We start from the raw sequence: 18,334 nt of genomic DNA on the forward strand, positions 1-18,334 counted from the left end.
CAATCCACAACCTCCTGCAGGAGACCGTTCCCCTGTCAAACAGCTCTTATGGTCAGAAAGTTTTTCTGTATGTTTAGTCAGAATTTCCTTTCTTGTAACTTGAAGTCATTGGTTTGAGTCCTACCCTCCAGAGCAGGAGAAAATAAGCTTGCTCCATCCTCCTCTCAGTCTCTTCCATGCTAAACATACTCTGCTCCCTCAACTGCTCCCCATAAGACTTGGTTTCAAGACATTTTATTATCTTGGTCACCCTCCTCTGTACACCTTCCAACTTGTCAATGCCCTTTTTAAATTGTGGTGTCCAGAACTGGACACAGCACTCCAGGCATGGTCTGATCAAGGCAGAACAGAGCAGGACTATGATCGTGACAATATACTTCTGTTGGTGCAGCCTATGCACAGTTAATAGCATTGGGGATTTTTGCTGTTCCATCACACTGTTGACTCATGTTAAGCTTGTGATCTACCAATAACTCTGGATCTTTTTCACAAATACTACTAGCAAGCAAGGTGTCCCCCATCTTATCTTTGTGCACCTGGTTATTCCTGCTTAAGTGTAGAACCTTACATTTGTCTCTATAGTACTTCATTTTGTTAGATTTGCCCCAGTTCTCCAATCTGTTAAGGTCATCTTGAATCCTGATTCTGTCTTCTGTATCATTGCTGTAGTTACACTCCCAGTTTGGTTACAGGTAGGTAGCTGTGTTGGTCTGGCATAGTCGAAACAAAATAAAAAAAATCCTTCCAGTAGCACCTTAGGGACCAACTAAGTTTGTCATTGGTGGTTTGAGCTTTCGTGTGCATGCACACTTCTTCAGATATCTTTTTTATTTTGTTCCCAGTTTGGTGTTATCTATAAATTGACAAGCACCCCCTTAATTCCTTAATCCAAGTCGTTTATAAAGAAGTTGAACAACAGGCCCAGGACAGAACCTGTGGCACCCCATTTGTCACTTTTTTCATGATGATGAGGAACCATTAGTGAGCACTCTTTGCATTCAGTCAGTCAACCAGCTACAAATCCACCTAATAATTACTTTTCCCAGCCTGCATTTTATAAGCTTCTTCATAAGACTATCATGGGGGACTTTGTCAAAAGCCTTACAAGACACACTTGATAATACATGCACTATTATAAGCATGTATTATAATCTGTATGAAGGAAAAGTGTAATATGTCATGACATGTCTCCACCCTACACTTTGACTGAACAGGGTTACACATCTAGCAGAGTGTAAGAAGAGATGTTCAACAACTGCTCAATTTTTACACTATTACACTCTTCTGGAAAAAGTCACTTGATAGTACCGGGGAATTATGCATCTACCCCGGGAAGACTTGAACAGAGGTCTGGGAAAACTCAAAATGTTTCTCAAAATAACATGAAAGAGCTATCCTGAAAACTAAACAGCTGTGAAGAGCAATTTCAACTGACCCTGCTGTACAATGGTGCTAAATGTAACCTACATTCTAAGGGAGGATACAAGTTCGGTTAGACACGCTGCCAGCTGTGAACAGTTTATACCCAGCAATTATATAGTTGCACAAATGGAATAGATGTTTTCTCTGTCTGTATACTGTAAATGTTTACATGGAGTGTGATGTTGTAATAAGTGCCATCAAGGCAAGAAGGATCTGCTTCCCCATGGAAAAAAATAAAATCCACATAAATTCACTTCAGCGTGCTTTGGGCACCATATGATTTGGTGACTCCTACTGATGTTAGTTTTAAAGACAAAAAATGTATCATAGATATAATTCAATAAAGCCCGTATTGTCAGGATATCTTATTGGCAAAGATAGGTTGTGAGATTTGCTAAGGTTTGTGGAACTTGTAAGCTGCACTACAGTGGTACCTCGGGTTACAGACACTTCAGGTTACAGACGCTTCAGGTTACAGACTCCACTAACCCAGAAATGGTACCTCGGGTTAAGAACTTTGCTTCAGGATGAGAACAGAAATCGTGCGGCAGCAGCGGGAGGCCCCATTAGCTAAAGTGGTACCTCAGGTTAAGAACAGTTTCAGGTTAAGAACGGACCTCCAGAACGAATTAAGTTCTTAACCCGAGGTACCACTGTATTTCATGACTTTTTATTGGCCTAGTAAAGGCACCACCCTAATATGGATGTTATATTTAAAATAAAAATAAAAATGGGTCAACATGGCTACCTTTACTCTTAGTGTAACAAGCAGGGGTCCTTTCCTCTACTCCCAGTTAACGATGCCACCATACAACAGTGCTAAGATGCCCACCCCCAGCATCATGTTTGCTAAAGCTTCCACAGATTTTGTGGTGTCATAAGACTGGGAGGACAGACAATGCTCTCTTTAAGCAAATATCAGGGAGTACTGCAGCTTAGGATAGTTCCAATTATCTGTGCACAGAGCAGCAGAAAAAGAAAGAGTTACAGAATAGTACAAGTCAGATTTCAAAGGGTCATAAAACCAACTTCCTTCACCCCAGTGCAGGATTTTCCCTTCTCCAGCCTTATCTCTTTGTTGTGTCTGCCCTCATCAATGAGCCCATTCATGCCTCATAATCAGCTCTGATTAGTGTTGCTTCACATCAGTCTCTTCCTCTCTCTTTTCTGCTCTGCCTGTAGAAGGATTGGAATCAGCTTCTGCACACCCCTCCTTGTTAAAAGCTGCACCTCTCCTGCTGACTTACTGCTCTCTCAATCAAAAGGGCAAGAGGAAACAGTTGGGATTCATTCTTCCCTCTTTTTTGGGAAACGGGCACAAATGTCAACTTCCTAAGAGGATGTTTGGCATAGCTGAGTTCAGTCGTGAAATGTACAAAGTCGGGATGATCAAAAGTTTGAAGGGCTGCCCACTGCTAAAGTGGAGGGGGAAAAGAAAATGGGATCTCTTCTGTACTTTTAAAGGAGACATGAACAGACTGCCTTCACGAGAAATGCTTCTTCTATTAAACAGAGACTTGGCAACAAAATTCAGCTGCAGATCCCAGCAAAGTCTGTGCCTATTTTGATTAGGAATATTTTGACTGGGTCTAGTATTATTTATTACTGCATATATATATAGATAGATAGAAGGATAGAATATCTACCATACACATCAGAACAGTTTATATTCTCAGGGATGCTTATTAGAGAGAATGCACACATGTACAGTATTTAATTTTGTTAGTCACTTTGTTTTCATTTTAAACACTCTGGATTACTAATGTGTTTTCAGGGTGTTTTCCTTTTTTTAAAAAAAGATTTTTTAAAAAATAAAAAAGTCTTGTTAAAAATATGACATTCAGTTTGCAAAATAGCACTTCCCCCACCCCATGCTTCACTACAAAATCGTGGATCTTAATGTCACTATGACCTACTGTTTTTGGCTGCAATTCTTTATCTAATCATTTACTAAGTCCTGCAGTTGTCAATGGGAGTTGCCCACACATAGCAGGCGTACATTGCATGTCTACATACTAACCCACAGACATTGTTCAGGGTTTAACCCCTGCTCCACTAAACTGTACTTCTTTGAAAGCATCTTTTATCTTACATATATAACCATCTGAGCTAGTGGCCATCATCCACATCTTGTGACGGTGAGTCCCACAAATTATTTTGTTTTCATAAAGCTACAATATAAAATAATTGGTGGAACTCACCATCACAAAATGCGGATGAGGGGTACTAGCTCAGATGGCTTTAAAAGCGTTTTAGACAAGTTTATGAAGTTCCAAAAAGAGTTACCAACCAAGATAATGAATTGTAGGTAGTCTACCTCTGGATACTAGAAGCAAGCTGAGTGTTACGGTATTACCTACATGCCCTGTTCCTGGCTGTTCCAGATGCTTCTGGTTGGCCACTGTGGGAAAGAGGATATCGGGCCAGTCTTAGACGGATCCAGCAAAACTAATATTCCATTCTTTTTTTAGACTATAAAGAGTCTATATGAAAAGGCACTCACTCTCAGATAAATTTGTACAATTGTTTTATGCTACATAACTTAGATATTGCTGTGAAGGGTGAAGGGTGATTTATCAAGGGAAGGAAGTGTTTAAACACTAGTTCGGCAAATGGTGATGACATATTATAGCTTCTAAGCCTTACCATTCCCATCTGTAAAGTGGGAATACCAATGGCCTGCTGGAGCTGAAGGGAGTTACAGCCCGTAATATCTGAAGGGCACCAAGCTGGCTACCCCTGTGCTAAAGGCACATCAACACATAGTCACTAAGTTCTAGGGAAAATGTATTATATAGGCTTGGCGTTGCAAATTTTCTTTGCTTTTTAATTATTATTAGTTTGCTGCAAGCCTTCTTTTCTAGACCAGACGTGGTGTTTGGGCCTCCTAAATCTATGGCTTCTTCATTTTTAAAAGTCATTTATACTTCTCTCACATCTTCAAATATACTTTTGCAAATCAGCTATGCAAATCTCCACCTGGCTTGTCATGGCCCTGAAAGGCTAAAAGTTTTACATGTGAATTTTGTGCAGCAGAGATTTAGAGATGGTAAATAGCAGGCATCCCCAAACTGCAGCCCTCCAGATGTTTTGGTCTACAACTCCCATGATCCCTAGCTAACAGGACCAGTGGTCAGGGAAGATGGGAATTGTAGTCCAAAACATCTGGAGGGCCGAAGTTTGGGGGTGCCTGGTAAATAGGGTCTACCTGGGCAAATGAATGGGAAGCTGAGCATTTATGGAGCTGGAAAGTGACATGTGAGATGTAGAAAAGGAAAAAGTGTGTGGGATATTAGACGAACGATCCTGCCATCTGGGCAGGTTCCACCTAACAAGCCCTGTCAGCAGAATCCCTGCACAAGGACTTCCACTTGCACAACAGGGCTTTCCCATCTTCTCCTGCCCGCCCCCCAATGCACCCTGAAATTGGCTATGGGGAGGTCAGCAGAACTGCTACAACTGTGCATGGGGGTTGAGGGCATGGCAAGCCATTCTGTCTGGCAAGCCACAGTGCTTGCATTGATGGAACATTCATCCATGGTACTGTTATGAGTTTGTAGGTGCCTTGATTACCCTGAATTCCTGAGTCTAGTGGGTGTTTTAGCTTAATCAATGCTTGGAGTATTGAAATGGGCTGCCAGATGCTGGATCTGGCAAAGTGCTAAAATACAGAACCAAATCGGTTTTTCAGTGCTCAGGAAATCACCTGGGAGAAGAACCATCAAGAAGAACAAAGGCAGGTGATGGACTCTCTGCCAGTCAGCATATGGGTGGAGCCCAGCGCTTAGCTCTGGGTAGAGTTTCTAGGAAGGAATTTTTCAGGATTGCAGTTGGGGATGGAGTAAGCTGGAGAAAAATAGTAAGTGTTAAAACACATCAAGCTGGTGAGTGGGGAACAGAGCACAATGTGGGCTGACAGTTTGAATCAGAGTCTGCAGCAATGGGAGAGATGGGACCGTCTTGGAGTGTAATGCTTTGAATTGCTCCATCATAGGCTCATGCTGTATATATGTGTAAATAAACCATATATTATAAAGACACCATAGTCTCCACTGTGCCTCCTTGTCTAAAAGGAAACACAGATCCCAGGTAAGCGAGAGGAGCCCCTGGAATCTCACAGTGCTGTGAAGATTGGGGTGGCAGTGGCATGTAACAGTATAAATGTTGAATTCCACCCATCATATACAGCACTGGGTGTAAGAGATATGTCTCATTTTTAAGCTAACATTTTCATTACACCAGATTTGCTTGTTCACAAGTCAACTGCTCCTTATCCCACTATTTAGCATCTTGCAACAACCTGCCCTGACCCTCACTTACTCTAATTTTTATTATTACAGTATACCCTTGTTTAAAGCTTTAGTTTCCCAACCAACAGACAAGTACTGTTGACTTAACTGAGCCCTGCCCTAGAGCACACAGCATCTCAGAAAGAAGATGAACACAGAGGCAACACAAAAAAGAAACATGCTCCCGTACCTTAGTTTGCTTCGCAAGCTTGAAGACACACAGGATAACTTAAATATTGAATGTACTACTATCGTCAACTACTCTGTTTGCTCATAATGTTATATAACAACAGGATGTAATGATCAGGATAGATATCTGGATAGTAGTTATATTTCTTGGTGGCACAGCCTGGAAATGTCACCACAGGGAAAGCAATTTTTCTTTTGCGTGTCTACATACAAACACACTGCATATCTGAAATTCACTTTCACCTCTCCTAGTGTGATATCTCATTAACATTACAGTTCCTACAAAGAGATTAAATCAAGGCAACAAAAAGTTAAGTGCCTTCTTATAGCCACACAGCAAATGCACTGAAACAAGCAAGCCTTTTGGATTTCTTCTGCAACTTAAAACATTTTACTCCAATTACAATTTCACAGGAATTTAGAGTAAATAATAAATTACAGAATTTTATAATTGGAAGGCATCATGCAGGTCATCTACTCAAACCCTTTCTTGACTGCAGGATCTGCAATGTAGGTTGCCACTGCAGCATCCCTTACAGAAGCTACCCAGCATCTGCTCCTGCAAAAGAGAGCTCCTGAACAGCAATGGGTAAATCTGTCAATTTTGGTTTCTTTCAGTTTCTCATTTTTCCAATCTTAAGTACAGTTCACCATGTTTCCATATCAGTTTTCTATTTAAAAAAAAATTCAAAATTGTAAAATTCATTAGCATTTTAGTGTGAATTTTCCTTACACATATCTGTATGAAGTTTGCTCAATATACAGAATATTGCAGAGCTATCTCTCTAATAAAATGCACCTTCGTGATATTTTCATGAATGTAAGCATTTAATATGCATTTTTGTACCCATAACGTGGCTGGAGAACCGCACTGCAACATTCAAAGAAATATGAATTTGAAGGATGACTGGAGCAAACCGTAGGTAGGTTTGCTTTTAAATGCAAACTTAATTTATTTTCAAGATGACCTGACTCCTCTCCTTTCAAGGAGGGTTGGAGATGATTCAATCCAGAGGACAGGAGGAGGAGAGACTCCCCTTACTCCAAACGCTGACCCACCCATGTCTTTGGAACAAAACAGCAAAAGAGCTTATTGCCAGCAGATTCCAGACATGCACCCTTACCAAGAAATTTGCATGATGTCTGCAGAAACTATGGTCTTAGTTCTCCAAAGACTGAATGAAATTCTCACAAAAATAGTTAATATAGAGGAGAAATTGGATATCTGCCCTCCCTTTACAAAGCCCAGGCATAGCTATGTTAACGATTTGCCAATACAAGTCACGGACCAAATAAGGTCCTGCCAAGTTCTCCAAAAGAACCAGATTATGCTTGAGATTCATCGCAATGTGTACAGGTGGACGAATCACAGGTTAATTACAACATCCTTATCCCAGCTTTTGAACTGCCATTATAAAAAAGTAGACCTGGAAAACTTCCATTTCTTGCCCAACACAAGAAATGCCACACGTTTACTTATGACCTTTAGTAAACCGGCATTCCCATCCCGACTTATGGAGATGAAAAACATCTTATGGCGGTCTTACTCTCTCCACCCGGTAAGGGTTTTCAAAGATGAAGTAGTGAGACAGTTGGTCCCTGACAGAGAATCAAAACAAATGCTGAGAAGGGAAATCAAACTAAACAATAGAGACATCATGAATACGAAAGAGGAAGAGAAAGTCGTGAGCTCAGAAATACAAGAACTGAAGAGAAGATTATTAAGCATAAAGTCGGAGATTTCAATTCAAAGTATAAGGACACTACAGCCTGGAACACAATATTTAAATATGCCCAACAACTTTCCATCCCAAGGAAAGACATCGGTCCAACACTCGGATCTCTTCCTAAGTGATAGCAATGAAGAGGAAGAGCCTGGCGACCATGATAACCCCACGTTAACAACTCCCAAAGAACTTCAGGTCGCTGATAGACTCTTGATACAAAATACCCAGGCTGGTCCTTTGCTTAATACTCCCAAAACCCACGAAGACAACCGTTCCTCCCCATTCCATCTTTGGCAAGATAGGACAGATGGAGTTCCTCAGCAGGAAGCTGGCTCTCTGTTGGCGAATGATCCCCATTTTACAGCACACGCTTCTTTAATATTCCCAAAGGCCCAGAAAGAGTTAGCAGCCCCTCGGTCATCCAATGAACAAGAAAGGGATTGACAGCTAGTGGGCCATTGTGGGCTCCTTACATGGGGTGCTGCGGGATGGGCCATACCTATTGGGGATGTTTGTCCAGCTGATTCCATACTCCATCACTATACCCCTCCGACCCAAGAGACCTGGCCCAGGGATGACTGGTTAGTGAGGGGATACCAGTCCTTTATAGATGAGGCCAACATGAGGTTTGGGATCACCACCGTGGAAGGGCGAGGGAGGTATGGCGGTGGGGGTAGACTTTACAGGCGAAGGGTTTTGAGATGTGGTGATGCTCGAATCCCTTTCAATCTTCGCCCCATCCCGAGGGACGAGGGTAGGGCGAGCAGGGATTACCCACCTCCGTCACTGGTGTTGTGCAATGACTTTTTCATCTCGCTGGAGGTCAACCTGGCTTGCGTGACTGAGGCCTGGGTGCGTGAAGGCGAAGTAGTTGCCCTGCATGAGATAACACCCCCGGGCTTCTCCGTCCTCCACCAGTCGTGGACTGTGGGTCGGGGGGGGAGGGGTAGCGCTGTTAATCCGGGAGGATTGCTCTTTCAGGGCTCTGCCATCACCATCAATCACCGGCATTGAATGTGTTGGCCTAGTGTGGGGCACCAAGGGGGGCTTGGCTGTCTGGCTGGTGTACCGACCACCTAGCGCACCAGCAGCCACCCTGTCGGACCTGCTGGAGGTGGTGGCAGGCTGAGCCTTGGAGCTCCCTAACCTACTGGTTTTGGGGGACTTCAACGTCCATGCAGATGCCACCCCCTCCTCACAGGTTCCGGATCTGGTGTCGTCCATGGTGACACTAGGGCTCTCCCAGTTTGTTTTGGGTCCCACACATCAAGCAGGCCACACGCTGGATTTGATCTTTGGTGCGGGTATAGACGTGATCATGTCCCCAACTGTGGAAGTGCCATGGTCTGATCACTACGCTCTGAAAGCCAGGATTGACTTCCCGCCCCTCCCCTGCTTGGGTGGCGAGCCTATTTGGGCTCGCCCGCAAAGGCTGATGGATCCTGACGGATTCCGTCAGGCCTTGCGGGACCCTGCTCCCCCTGGCGGCTTATTAGAAGAGCTGGTCGAGAACTGGAATAACCGGCTCTTGGCGGCCATCGATGAGATTGCACCTAAGCGCCCTCTGCAACCCCGCCGAAACCGGGCCCCTTGGCTTCGGAAAATGAAGCGGGACCTTAGACGGCTAGAGCGAGTATGGCGGCGTGCTCACGACGGAGCCTCAAGAACACCTTACAGGAAACTTATGAAAGCCTATGAGATGGCGGTGAAAGCTGAAAAAAAGTCCTACTTCTCAGCTTCCATCGCATCCGCTAGCTCTCGCCCAACACAACTTTTTAGAATAATTAGGTCTCTAACAACCCTAGAGGAACAGCCAAATTTAAATACGAATTTGACCCATAGCTGTGAGGCATTTGCGAGCTTTTTTGCGGAGAAAGTCTTGACACTCCGCCGTGACCTCCCTGCCAATTTGGATACAATAACGGAACTGGAGGCCCCTCGACTGTCTTCGAGTTCAGTATTGGACCAATTCGATCAGATACTCCCTGCCGATGTAGACAGATTCCTCCGAGCTGGAAGGCCCACCACTTGCTCCCTGGACCCGTGCCCGTCTTGGCTGATTAGAGCGTGTCCAGATGAGGTATGGACCCCCCTGGGTGAGATCATCAACTTGTCCCTGGGCACAGGGACTTTCCCAGAGGAGTTGAAGGAGGCAGTGGTGCGTCCACTCTTAAAGAAAACATCTCTAGATCCTTTAGATCTATCCAATTATCACCCAGTTTCGAATCTTCCGTACCTGGGTAAGATAATTGAGAGAGTGGTTGCCAAACAGCTTGGTAGGTTTCTGGATGAAACATCGGCTCTAGATCCATTTCAGTCCGGCTTTCGCCCTGGTCATGGGACCGAGACAGCTCTGGTCGCCTTAACAGATGATCTCCGTAGACAGCTGGATTGAGGTGGGTCGGGACTGCTGATTCTTTTAGATCTGTCAGCAGCCTTCGATATGGTCGATCATGAACTTTTAGACCACCGCCTTGCCGACGTGGGGATTCAGGGCACAGTCCAACAATGGCTGCGTTCCTTCATCTCAGGTAGGGGACAGAGGGTGGCGCTAGGGAGGGAGTTGTCGCCGCGGCACCCCTTGGTGTGTGGAGTCCCGCAAGGCGCAATCCTTTCCCCAATGCTTTTTAATATCTTTATGCGCCCCCTTGCCCAGATTGTCCGGAGTTTTGGGCTGGGTTGTCATCAATATGCTGATGACACCCAGATCTATCTGTTGATGGACGGCTGCCCTGCCTCGGCCCCGGACACACTCACCAGGTGCTTGGAAGCTGTGGCTGGATGGCTACGTGGGAGCCGACTGAAGCTAAATCCTTCGAAGACAGAGGTCCTCTGGCTAGGTCGGGGCGACATGGGGTTGGGGGGCCAACTCCCATCTAGGTCGGGGCGACATGGGGTTGGGGGGCTCAATTGGTACCAGCGCCTTCTGTCAAGAGTTTGGGTGTAACCTTTGACGCCTCCCTTTCCATGGAGGCGCAGGTTGCATCCACAGCAAAGGTGGCATTTTTCCATCTCCGCCGCATCAAGCAGTTGGTCCCTTACCTCTCTCGCCCCGATCTGGCCACTGTGATCCATGCGACGATCACCTCCAGGCTTGACTATTGTAACTCACTCTACGCAGGGTTGCCCTTAAAGCTGACCCAGAAACTCCAGCGGGTGCAGAATGCCGCGGTGAGGCTCCTTACAGGGTCCCGGCCGCGGGATCACATTCATCCAGTGCTTTAGCAGCTGCACTGGCTCCCGGTGGAGTACAGGATCAGGTTTAAGGTGCTGGTTTTGACCTTTAAAGCCCTATGCGACTTGGGACCCTCGTTCCTACAGGACCGCCTCTCCTGGTATGCCCCGCGGAGGACCTTAAGGTCCACAAATAATAATATTCTGGAGATCCCGAGTCATAAGATGGCTAGATTGGCCTCTACTAGAGCCAGGGCCTTTTCAGTACTGGCCCCAACCTGGTGGAACGCTCTTTCCCAGGAGACCAGGGCCCTGCGGGATTTGTCATCTTTCCGCAGGGCCTGCAAGACAGAGCTGTTCCGCCTGGCCTTTGGGTTAGACTCAGCCTGACCCCTGTGTTTTCCTCCCTCATGGCTTGGATTTATGGACTACTTGAAATGAGGCTGCAATTTAAATTTTAATACTGTATTTTAATCTGTATTTTAATTAATTGGTTTTATGTTTTATTGTAATTCTGTTGGTGTCAGCCGCCCTGAGCCCGGTTTTTGACTGGGGAGGGCGGGGTATAAATAAAAATATTATTATTATTATTATTATTATTATTATTATTTCTCCCGCATCCCTACTTCTGAACCAGCTATTGTCAAGCAGTTCTTGTCATTAGGAAGTTTCTCCTAATGTTCAGTAGAAATCTAGTTCCCCGCTGAGTTCTACCGATTGCTCCCCTCTGGAGCAATAGAGGACATGTTAGCTCGATCTTACGCATTACAATCCTTCACATGCTTGAAAATTAGTTTCTATTAGCTGTATAGCCTACTTTTTTAAAAAACACACAGATACACACAGAGAGAAACTAAGGTGCAGTTCTCCAGTCTTTTACTCATGCAAACAGAAGAATTATCTAATTAAGATATTTTCAGTGAAAAGTTTTCTTTTCCACGGTGTGCGTGTGCATATGGTGTTTATAAACTGTCTTTTAACATTTAGATATTTTATTCATTTTTCCACATGGTACAAGTAGAACACATATCACTGTTGGAAAGATACCAATCAAATAGCATGGCTCTGAATATAAGGAACTCTAACGACAGAGGGCTGAACCAGTAGCATAATAGGGAGCACAATACACTATCTTTTGAAAGCAATACAGAACCTTAGAGGAGGTGCTTAATATACAGAGGGTAATACTTTATCGGGGAAGAAATGGAGGCAGTGAGAGATTTTACTTTCTTGGGCTCCTTGATCACTGCAGTTGGTGACAGCAGTCATGAAATTAAAAGACGCCTGCTTCTTGGGAGAAAAGCAATGACAAACCTAGACAGCATCTTAAAAAGCAGAGACATCACCTTGCCTACAAAGGTCCGCATAGTTAAAGCTATGGTTTTCCCAGTAGTGATGTATGGAAGTGAGAGCTGGACCATAAAGAAGGCTGATCGCCGAAGAATTGATGCTTTTGAATTATGGTGCTGGAGGAGACTCTTGAGAGTCCCATGGACTGCAAGAAGATCAAACCTATCCATTCTTAAGGAAATCAGCCCTGAGTGCTCACTGGAAGGACAGATCGTGAAGCTGAGGCTCCAATACTTTGGCCACCTCATGAGAAGAGAAGAATCCTTGGAAAAGACCCTGATGTTGGGAAAGATGGAGGGCACTAGGAGAAGGGGACGACAGAGGACGAGATGGTTGGACAGTGTTCTCGAAGCTACGAACATGAGTTTGACCAAACTGCGGGAGGCAGTGGAAGACAGGAGTGCCTGGCGTGCTATGGTCCATGGGGTCACGAAGAGTCGGACACGACTAAACGACTAAACAACAACAATACTTTATCAAGCTTTAGCCCTGTCCTCTGAGGAGGAGCAGGTGGAACAAAACACCCCAGCAGATATGTATACATCTAGCTACCACAAGAAGCTGTTGGTCACAAATATCTGTACCCCAGGATCAGAGGTCTCCACACCAGTTGCTTGGGTTCTGGGCCCACTCTCAGATTCCACTCCCCAATCCCCTTCAGAAGCATAAAAATAGATGAGATGGTAAACCAAAAAGAGCTTCAGAATTGCCTGGCTAGCTACACATGAGGTGTGGGAATAACAGGCAATCCACTGTCTGATGGTCAGGAAGTAGGTGAGCTTCCAGTCTGAGCTGTTTCACTGCTGAAGCAACAACCCCCACAGAGTTCCACGTTGCCTTTCTGAACTTGGAAAATAGGCACATTTCATTTTTAAGAACTAAGCTCTGGTCATAATACACATAAACTGGACCATAGACTGGTCACAGCTTATATTAATTATAGAGTCACAGGGAAACTCAGCAGGACTTAACAACTAAATCATTTTGTACCACAAGATGGTAAATTTATGGATGGATAAGAAGGCTGCCATAAAACTATGTTTTGGAGGATCAGAAAATAGCTCTGTGTTCACACACTCCCACTATGGGCTGTAGGGTTATTGGCTGTAGTTTTCGTGCAAACCACATTTTTCCAGTTTGGATGTTATACTAATCAAACCAGGAAGTTACTTATTAAGCTAAGTGTGTGGTGTGAGAGCAGGGGGAATGTGTGCTCCCAATCCTCCAAATGATGGTTTGAAGGATCAGAAACCTTAGACGTGGATCTGATAATGGTATTCTACTCATTGGAAAGGTTATGTATCTGTAACTTACAAATAGAAAAGGTTCCCCAAGAAGAACCAATAATAGCAACTTCATTTCCTGAACGCAAACTTCTTTTGTCAGGATTTCAGATTGTGCATGAAGATTTGCTTTATTAGGCTATTTCCAGGTAGGTGTTTATTGTGGGATCAGCACTCCTCATGCATGCAAGCTTTTGGCAGCATCTATATGATGTCATTGGGAATAAAATGGCAGCCTGTTTCCAATGGAAATCCAGCAAGTTCTTTTAAAAAAGCAAACAATTCTATTACCATCAACTTGTTGCACTAATTGCCAATTAAGACCCCATCTGAAAGCACCCCAAGTCCCACCTTTTTTAATGATCGCTTCCTTCACCCTGTTTGTATGGATGGTATTTTGGAGCGTCACACCACTCTGCCTACTAAAGCCATTTATTATTTGTAGGAAGACAGTGGAAAACTTTAAGTACATGCCTATGGGCAATGCAACCCTGAAGAAAAGGGCAATTACTGCTAGGCAGTATTTTCAGCTTAAAACTCCTATGATTTAAATAGCCACTTGAGCTGTGCTCTCGCAGTTTACCATGCCAGTAGAATACCTAAATGAAATTACAACCTTCTGATATGCAGCAGGGTTTCCGTTCTTTACTGTGTAATATACACGGCTGGGAGAAATTGCATGACAGTTTGCTAAGGCAGAGTGTATCGTAAGAACGTTCTCCCCCAATATATGATTATGCTTCTTATTTCCTGGAAAGCACATCTAATGACGTACGGCATTCATGATACCCATGTTTTAGTGAACTCGAGACATGTGCCCTGAAGTATACTGCCACCACCCTTCAGCAACACAGCTCCTCTGTAATTTGCACTGACTTTGTTTTGCCAGCAGCGTTACCCCACGCTAGCATGGGATCATAATAGAAAATCCTAGAACATGCAGAGAGGAAAATAAAAGCAAATAATACATCTATGGGGGTATCTTATTAGATGCATTTATTAGCCTATTTTATAGTACCAGTCATTAAAGCATTATGAGGATCTCCCCTGAACTCAGGGGAGTTTCAAGGCAGCTTATGATTCAGCATGTAAGGCTGCTCTTAAAAAAGAAACAAGAAACCCCACATACACATCAGAAGTTAATAGAAGAAGTTAAGCTTGTTAAAACACACACAATAAACATATGATTACACAAAAGAAGATAAAAAAGAGCAAAATAGTTTCACCATCATATACTTGCCCAAGCTGACATAATAGGCAAATAGGCTTTATCTCCCACATATTCCTCAAGTACTCAAGGCAGTATACGTGGTCTTCTCCCCCTTTTATCCTCATAATTCCCTTAACAACTTGAGACCAGTCTACTTGCCTTACCCCACATGTTCTCACTCAACTGCTTTGATTGGTGGAATTGGCACTGCTACAGGTGCCACAGTCTGCATTTGTTAGAAACTGATTGTTTATTGTGGCAGCACCTGCACTCTGGGACTCCCTGCCTATTGAGTGCTTGCTCAAGCCCTTCTTGTTCAGACAAGCCTACCCAGATGCTGAGAAAGTTGTTAATCTGTGCTAGTATTTTAACTTTTGTATGTTTTCCTCGTTTTTATTGTTTTATCTTTTTGTAAACCACTTTGAGGTGTTTTTTTTTCCTACAGTAAAGTGGTCTATACATTTTAATAAATAAATAGATAGATAGTGAACCTGTGAGGAGGTTTAGACCAACCTTTTTCCCTCTGGGAATTAAAATTTGCTTGCATCACACTGAATTATTTATTGATCAGAAATACGTTGGAGAACAAAAAGAAATGCTTGTAACATAGAACACTACTACTTTATAATATGATCATGGGACATCCAGAAAGTATAAAACAATTCAGCTACACAGAATCATAGAGTTGGAAGAGACCACAAGGGCCATCCAGTCCAACCCCCTGCCGAGCAGGAAACAACATCAAAGCATTCTTGACATATGCCTGTCAAGCCTCTGCTTAAAGACCTCCAAAGAAGGAGACTCCACCACACTCCTTGGTAGCAAATTCCACTGCCGAACAGCTCTTACTGTCAGGAAGTTCTTCCTAATGTCCTAAACATATTTTATATTTTTTAAAAAACCCGTTTTGATACTATACTATACTACAATTAAATGTTTTATTTTTTTATTTTGGGGGGATTGTCCTTGAATCTTACCACCACACTTGCTCTCCTCTCATGCCACACCCGTTGTGAACCAAATGATGGCAGAAATGTGACTTGGCCTGACTGCACCTGTTTGGGGGGCATAGGTTTGTTGGCCTCTTGAGAGACTGTTGCCATCTCAGTGTGAGGATTCCCAAGGTGAGAGCAGTGGTCTTCATCACTGTTGGGATGCCAGACACCAATTTGAATGAAGGTGGCAGACCGAAACTTGCCTTTGAATTAACTTCACCCAAATATTTTGATTGGACCAAGCTAGCAAATTGCACTATTCATTTAAAAATCACAATTTTGTTTGGTTTCTAAAAAAAATTTATGGGCAGGCCAAGCACTTTCCATTAGCATAATATGAAATATATTTGAAAAATTGAAAAAAAATACTACCTTTCTGGGCTCGCTGGCTACAAAAATGGCAGGCAGAAACAGTAGACCGCAGATGGTTGAACAAAACAGCACAATAACAGCCTATTTTCATGATGCAGATGCAATGCTACTTGTTTCCATGCTCATTAATAAGAGAGAAGCAATATTTTCAGTTTGATGGAAGAAGTGTTTTGAAGGAGCACACATTCACTACATTTCAGGACATTTGTTTCAAGGCAGTGAATGAGAGTTCACACCAAATCTGTATACTTAACATGTTTTGTGTGTCGACACCTACAGATAGCACAATGCTAAAAGACAGGAGGTCATAAATCATTATAAAAATCCCCCAAACCCTACTGATTCCTATTGGAAATAAGCAATGTGTCATTTGCCAGAAAATATGTACCGTACTGTTTCCACTATCTTATGTATACATTTTTCGGCACTAGTGGAGAAACCCTTGAACTCTCTCAAGAGGCTCTTTCATCATTCACAAAGCATTATTTAGCTGTGGAACTCAGAATTTCCATAAAATTAGCATTTGTATACTGGTTAAAGTTCGCATCAATAAATATGGTATATACTACTTAGAATTAGTTTACTATTTCCTTGGTGACAATTAGGGCGTAACCCACATTAAGAAGCAGTTACACTCATTGTGCTGAATGACATCCAGTGCTCCCCCCCCCAAAAAAAAATGTTTAGGGCTACTCTCATCTTCCTACTCATATTGAAATACTGCCCCTCAATGAGGCCAAACTCACAAAATGTTTCGAGGTATGTGTACCCCTGTATCACCCCAGAAAACATCTGGGTGACATCTATAATAGCAAAACCATGCTGTATAGGTGATAGGTTTTACATATATTAACTAATAACTGTTTTTGAATTTGGGTGGTACTGCCTTGTCTGAGTGCATTTCCAGGAAAACCATCCATTCAGAAGTATTTTCCAGACAGAAGAAGAGCTTCATATTTAGAATAAGACCATTCATTCACCTAGCTAGTACAGTCTACTCTGTCTCATTAGTCCAAGGTGATTAAAATATATATTTTAAAATATTTAAAGACTGTAGGTGTTCCCTTTCAAAATAACGTGGGTTAAAGTTGCTGTTGCCAATCTATTATATAATTCTTAACTGTATTTCCCCCCTCTTAGCTAAATATAACATGAAATTTGTCCTGCTTGTTCCACATTTGCAAACACTGGTGTGAATTTGCTTTCTGTGCAAAGGGTCCCAGGTTCAAACTCCAACATCTCCAGGCGGGACTGAGAAAAAATCCTGGAGGTCTGCTGCCAGTCAGAGTAAACAATGCTGAGCTAGAGACATAAGGCAGCTTTCTATGTAGCAATAGGTTTTTAATTGCTTGGCCTCTGAATAAACATTTTAATTAAATCCCTCATGTATTTTATTTTTTAAGGTTTGGCTTTGTCTCTCTAAGTTTTCACAACGTTTATAGGTCTAAACATGTTTTTATGGGCCAAACTAGATGTTGCAAAACTAGCACATGTATCAGACTCAAAATGTGTGTCTGTTTAAGAATAATAATAAAGCAAGCACGGAAGGCGGCAAATTTGATTGGATGAGTGGGCAAAAGGGGAAGGGGCTGGCAACCCTTTCACCTTTTCCTACTCAAAATCCCTTCCTCTGTCTGCTTTTGCACCTGCAGGAAGAAATACAGGTGCCAAGCATGCGTCTGCATAGAAGATTCCCACCAAGCCTCACGTGTGAATTATTCATATCATCTTATAAGGAAAAAGAACAGAAGGGTGAAGAGTTAATTTTTTTAAAAAACAAAACCTTCATGTGCAAAAAAATTGGAACTCCGATCTATAAACGAACTACTTTTTTCCTCCTTTTCCCAAAGGTTGCTTTTATAGAAGCATTTTCTTTTACTATGCATTCACTGGAGAGTTCCTTTTCTGCTTGGCTGGGCAATCAGGTATTCAGAGCATAATGTAAATGCTCAGATACACAGGCATGAAAAGTTGCCAGACAAAGAATCCAAGTGAAGGATTTAACATTTTCTCTTCTTCCCGACCCCTTCCAACAGCACACTCCCTGTCTCCTACAAGCACCTTGTTAGCTACTGCCAAGGCTGACACCCACTGGTGACAGCAGGAAAACCCACCATTGCAAGCTAAAGTCAACCTAAACAATATTGATTGGTCTGTCACTAGCAATTAATGTAGAGTAAAGCTTTCTCAGCTCTGTAAAAGCTGCTAAAATCTTCAGCCTCTAGTGTGATAAGAAAACAAAACAAATATTTTATTTCCTGCTTTGCTTCAGAAGCACCAATAGCAGCAGCCACATCAGAATATCTGAATCCTCATCACTCAC

The 18,334-nt window shown here is 43.1% G+C and overlaps 1 protein-coding gene across 28 annotated transcripts in view; it reads right to left on the reverse strand.

Moving 5' to 3' along the window:
* The window catches only part of ZBTB20 (zinc finger and BTB domain containing 20), a 520,201-nt gene that overhangs the window by 204,722 nt on the left and 297,145 nt on the right, over positions 1-18,334 (reverse strand). The window lies entirely within an intron of this gene.

This window comes from Zootoca vivipara, chromosome 4 (genome assembly GCF_965207765.1).
Source record: "Zootoca vivipara chromosome 4, rZooViv2.hap1.1, whole genome shotgun sequence".
In the NCBI taxonomy this organism is placed as follows: domain Eukaryota; kingdom Metazoa; phylum Chordata; class Lepidosauria; order Squamata; family Lacertidae; genus Zootoca; species Zootoca vivipara.